Raw genomic sequence first — 6,438 nt, forward strand, 5'->3', positions numbered from 1 at the left:
TGAAAAAAAAAGATGAGTCGATGAGGTTATGTATCAACTATAGACAAGGCAATAAAGTAACAGTGAAGAACAAGTATCCTTTGCAAAGGATCAATGACCTGTTTGATCAGTTAAAGGGAGCCAATGTATTTTCTAAGATCGACCTGAGATCCGAATACTATCAATTAAGAGTGAAAGAGCAAGATGTACTGAAGACTGTGTTTCGAAAAAGATACGGGCATTATGAGTTCCTCATCATGCCCTTTGGTTTGACTAATTCCCCGGCGGTGTTTATGGATTTGATGAACTGTATTTTCTGACCGTATCTAGATAAGTTTGTCATCGTCTTTATCGATGACATATTGGTTTATTTGCATGATGAGAGCGACCACGCGGAGCATCTGAGAATTGTGTTGCAAAACCTTGAGAAACAAGCAATTATACGCCAAGTTCAGTAAGAGTGAATTTTGGCTCAAAGAGGTGGGATTTTTAGGGCAAATTGTGTCGGGTGATGGGATTAGAGTTGACCCAAGCAAGATCTCGGCTATTGTTGAGTGGAAATCACCGAGGAATGTAACTAAGGTTCGAAGCTTTTTGGGTTTAGCCGGATACTATAGACGTTTTGTAAATGGATTCTCTATGATAGCTATGCTGATGACAAGGCTGCTGCAAAAGGATGTCAAATTTGAATGGACAGAAAAGTGCCAACAAAGTTTCGAGAAATTAAAGGCTTTGTTGACCGAAGCCCCAGTGTTAGTGCAACCGGAGTCGGGCAAGGAGTTTGTGGTATATAGAAACGCCTCCTTGAATGGTTTGGGGTGGATGCTTATGCAAGAAGGTAAGGTTATAGCTTACGCTTCAAGACAATTAAAGCCACATGAGAGAAATTACCCTACACATGATTTAGAGTTGGCTGCCATAGTATTCGCATTGAAAATTTGGAGACACCATCTATATGGTGAGAAGTGTCAGGTGTTCAATGTTCACAGGAGCCTTAAGTACTTGATGACTCAAAAGCAGTTGAACCTAAGGCAACGATGATGGTTAGAGCTAATAAAGGATTATGAGTTGATTATTGACTACCACCCAAAAAAAGTGAACGTGGTTGCCGATGCATTAAGTAGAAAATCATTATTTGCGCTAAGAGCAATAAATGTTAATATGGCTTTGTCTAATGATGGTTCAGTTCTAGCAGAGTTGAGAGCCAGATCGACGTTTCTTCAAGAAATCCGAGAAGCTCAGAAAGGTGATGAGAAATTGCAAGCCAAGAAAACCCAGTGTGAGTCGAGAGTTGAATCAGATGTTTTGTATTAGCACCAATGGATGTATAATGTTCAAAGATAGAGTTTGTGTACCCAAATACAATAAGCTTATTCAGAAGATTTTGAGAGAGGCACATAGTGGTTGTTTATCCGTCCACCTAGGCAGCGTGAAAATGTACAATGATCTTAACAAAAATGTGTTGGTGGTCGGGTATGAAAGGAGTCATTTCAGATTTTGTGATTAAGTGCCTAGTGTGTCAGCAAGTGAAGGCTAAACACCAAGTACCTTTGGGTCTACTTCAGCCTATCATGGTCCCCAAGTGGAAGTAGGATCGAATCACTATGGATTTTTTGACGGGTTTGCCAGTAACCCCGAAGAAAAAGGATGATATTTGGGTTATAATGGATAGGCTAACAAAGTCGGCACACTTTATACCCGTGCATACCGACTACTCCCTTCAAAGATTAGCCGACCTGTACATTTTAAGATTGTGAGACTACATGGGGTGCCCATATCGATTATTTCAGACAGAGACCCGAGATTTACCTCGAGGTTTTGGAAAAAGTTACAAGAGGCATTGGGAACAAAGTTGAATTTTAGCACAACTTTCCATCCGCAAACCGACAGTCAGTTAAAGAGAGTAATTCGGATATTAGAGGACATGTTGTGGTGTTGCGTCCTTAAGTTCCAAGGCTATTGGGAAAAGTATCTACCGCTGGTTGAATTCGCCTAAAATAACAGTTATCAAACAAGTCTAAGAATGGAACCTTATGAGGCTTTGTATGGGCGAAAGTGTCGAACACCCTTATATTGGACTGAGCTCAGAGAGAGTTAGGTTCACGGGGTTGATTTAGTCAGAGAGACTGAAGAGAAATTTAAAGTAATTCATGACTGCTTGAAGGTTGCCTCGGATAGACTGAAATCCTATGCGGATTTGAAACGAAAGGAAATTGAATTTCAAGTCTGTGATAAGGTATTTTTGAAAGTGTCCCTGTGGAGGAAAGTCCTCAAATTTGGTAGAAAAGGCAAGCTGAGTCCTCATTTTATAGGGCCCTATAAGGTTATTGAGAGAGTAAGGCCGGTTGCCTACTGATTAGATTTGCCATCAGAATTGAAAAAGATTCACGATGTGTTTCATATGTCCATGATACGTCGATATAAACCAGACCCTTCTTATGTGAGTGAGCCAACAGAGGTTGAGACTCTTCCAGACATGACATATGATGAAGAGCCGGTTAAGATTTTAGCCCGGAAAGTCAAATAATTGAGAAATAAGAGTATTACACTTGAGAAAGTTTTGCGGTGTACACATGGAGTCGAGGAAGCCACATGGGAACTCGAGGAGACTATCAGAGATCGGCACCCGAACTTATTCACCAGTAAGATTTTTGAGGACAAAAATCCATAAGGGGGAGAATTATAACAGCTCGATTTTAGGGCTAGTCGAAATAGTGGTCTTGAGACCACAAATCCGAATTCAGAGGAATTATTTTGTTATTAAAATAGAGTTACAACTCTCTCCCCCTAAAGAAATTTTCGTCCCAAAAAATATCACCCAAAAAGAGGTACGAATATTGCTTTCTCATAGCTTCCTTGGGTTCCCAGGTGGTGTAACACCCCGTACCCGAGACCGTGGCCGGAGTCGAACACGAGGTGCTAATGGACATAATATATTTATTTTCACATCCATTTAAAAATTTCCAGACAATGGCTAAGCGTCACCTTGTCACCTTAAAAATCATATCTTGAGTTCCACAACTCGAAAATCATTTTCGTGATTTTTCCCTGAAACTAGACTCATATATGCATCTACAAATTGTTTTCTAGAATTTTTGGTTGGGCCAATTAGTACAGTTTATTAGTTAAATTCTCCCATGTTACAGGGATCGACTACACTGACCTTTGCGCATTACGACTTCTATATCTCCTTGTACAGGGCCTCAATACTGATACCGTTTGTTTCTATACAAACTAGACTCAAAGAGGAATCTATAAATATATGGAATGACTCCTAATTATCTCTGGTTAATTTATAATGAATTTCCAAAGTCGGAACAGGGAATCCAGAAACTGTTCTCGCCCTGTTTCACGAAAACCTAAATATCTCTTAACATACAACTCATATGACCGTTCTGCTTCTTCCATATAAAAGTAGATTCATCAAGGTTCATTTACATAATTTATTCACTATTTAATTCCATTCCTACTATTTTTAGTGATTTTTTACATCCACATCGCTGCTGCTGTCAGCATCTGCCTTTAAGGTAGACTTTACCTATTTCATAGTTTCTATGATTCAATTAGCCCTTTTTGCATACATAGCACAAAGTATAATCATGATTAACCATTCCAATGGCTAATCGTTTCCAAACATTTCCATACCTCTTAGTGATCAACATACAAAACGATTATAGTACTATGCTAAAAACGTATATAAGCCATTTTCGCATGGCTATCCAAATTTACACAAAATCCATGGGTACATGACCAACAACAAAAAGGGTAGTCCTATACATGCCATTTCAAAGTTCAACTAAAATTGTACCAAAAGGGGGCTTTGATAGTGTGGGAGACTTCGACTTCCAAAAATCCCGAGTCCGATAGCTGACGAGCCAAAATCTATAAAACAGAGAAACAAAGAAACGGAGTAAGCAATTTATGCTTAGTAAGTTTTGAGCAAGGGATTCTAGCACAATGAAAGCATAGCAATCATATAGCTAAACGGATAATTTCATATGCACAAATTCTCAATATCATACTTACTTCACATTACCAACCCTTATGTTCATACACAAAGATCAACTTAGCTAAAGGCGGTAGCTCATTTATCAACCGAGCGAATACAGATTTGTGAGGATCAACTAATTCAAGCACACGAAACATACCTCGTCATTGGGATTTTACGAGCGTATTAATTTAAATTTTACAGCAAGATCGCTCATTCCCAAATCAAGCATCTTGGGTTTATCCGGATATAACCACTCGACAAAGCCTTCGGTCTTAGCCCGGATATGGTCACTAGCATAAATGCCTTGGGACTTAGCCGGATATAGTCGCTAGCACAAATGCCTTCGGATCTTAGTCCGGATGTAGTCGCTAGCACAAAAGCCTTCGGGACTTAGCCGGATATCATTCGAGTAACCATGCACATATATCAATAAATCATGACACATTCATATTTCATTTTCATTACCAAAGCTCAAACACAAGACACTTATCACATTTACAATTTCGGCTCAATAGCCACATACAAGAGCATGATTTTGATTTACTTAAGACATAATCTAACCGAATCATAATTTAAGTTCCATTACTCGAAAACTTACCTCGGATGTTACCGAACGATTCCGATGGCTATTCGACCACTTTTTCCTTCCCTTTATCGGATTTAGTTTCCCTTTGCTCTTGAGCTTAATTTAACAAATAAATTGATTTAATCATTTGAGCATCGAAAAGAGGAACTCAAGGTACTTAGCCCACATATATTCATTAGACATTAAAGTCACATATGTACGGAATCATGAATCAAACTCAACACATTAGTTAATACTCTCCTTAGCGAATTTTGTAAGTCAAGATAAAGCCTTCAATATGCTTACCTATGGCGAACAACACATCAACCTATGTACTCATTCATGTGGCCGATTATGCATGTCTATGTTGAGGCCAATTATATACTCAATACCACACACAAATGGCATACCTTTTACTAACTAATGCATTACATATTATAACTCAATACGCATCCATCATGTACTCCATAACCAAACACCATCATATGTAAGTATATACCTTGAGATATTGTATATGTCATACCAATACGTCATGTGCAAACATATATATATATATATATGTGCAAGAGCCGAATCTCAAAGTTGTTTATAACTAAACATGAACATAAATCCAAAACACAAATCTTACCTACCATGCAATAAGCATAAATCATACTTATGGATATACCATGGCGAATACATCACAACACCATACCATTTCAATTTTGGTCATGGTTAAACAAAGAACTTAATGTCTCACTCAAAAATGCTAAAAAGAAAATCCAAGAGTCATCAATCCACCATCACATGTATCATTATCAAGCTTCATATTTAGCATGCAATGGCATTAACACAAAATCCACCTTGGCGAATATCATCCCCATGACATAGCAAAGATTTGAACCATGGGCTAATTAGAACTCAAGCTAGCAACTAAAAACATGCATGAATCTCATGGCACAACCTCAAACATACCTTAATCTAGATACAAGTATGGCCAAACCTCTTCCTAATCCTCTTCCAAACCAAACATGAAGCAAGAACTCCTTCCTTCTTCCTTAGAATTTTCGCCAAAAGAAATGAAAAGGATGAACAAATTTTTTTCTCTTTTCTTCAACTCACGGCAATAGGGGGAACACTCACACACATTCTTTCCTTTTTTTTTTCCATTTCTTTATTACCCATACTCCTTATTTTATTTTTCCTAACATACCTCACTAACATAACATGTTTGTGACATGTTTCCACTCATAGCATGGCCGGCCACTACTAATTAAGGGGGGAAATTTGACATGCAAGTCCTCCCTTTTGATTACATGCAGTATTAGATCCTTATAAATTAGCCTATCACATTTCAAAAGTGTCACACAAGTCCTACTAACTGAATTCACATGCAAATGACTAAATCGAAGCTTGAAATTTTCACACATTCATAATTACATATTCTAGAAAATAAATATTACATTCAAACATTTCGGTGACTTCGGTTTAGCGGTCCCAAACCACTTCCGACTAGGGTCAATTTTGGCTGTCACAACTCTCCCCACTTAAGAAATTTTCGTCCCAGAAAATCTTACCGTAAATAGGTTTGGGTATCGCTCTTTCATAGAGTTCTCGGGTTCCCAAGTAGCTTCTTCCATCCCGTGTTTGAGCCATAACACTTTTACTAACGGAACCCTTTTGTTTCATAGCTGGACCGACTCGTTCGGATATTTCATATGGCCCGATGAACCTCGGACTCAATTTGCCCTTACGCCCAAATCGAGTATCTTTTCCAAGGTGAAACTTTAAGAAACACTTTGTCTCCCACCGATACTCAATGTCTTTTCGTTTGAGATCCGCGTCGACTTACGGCGATCTGTGGTCGCCTTCAGACTTTCACGGATTACTTTTACTTTCCGTTCAGCATCTTTAATCAAATCAA

Source organism: Gossypium arboreum, chromosome 3 (assembly GCF_025698485.1).
Source record: "Gossypium arboreum isolate Shixiya-1 chromosome 3, ASM2569848v2, whole genome shotgun sequence".
NCBI classification, from domain to species: Eukaryota; Viridiplantae; Streptophyta; class Magnoliopsida; order Malvales; family Malvaceae; genus Gossypium; species Gossypium arboreum.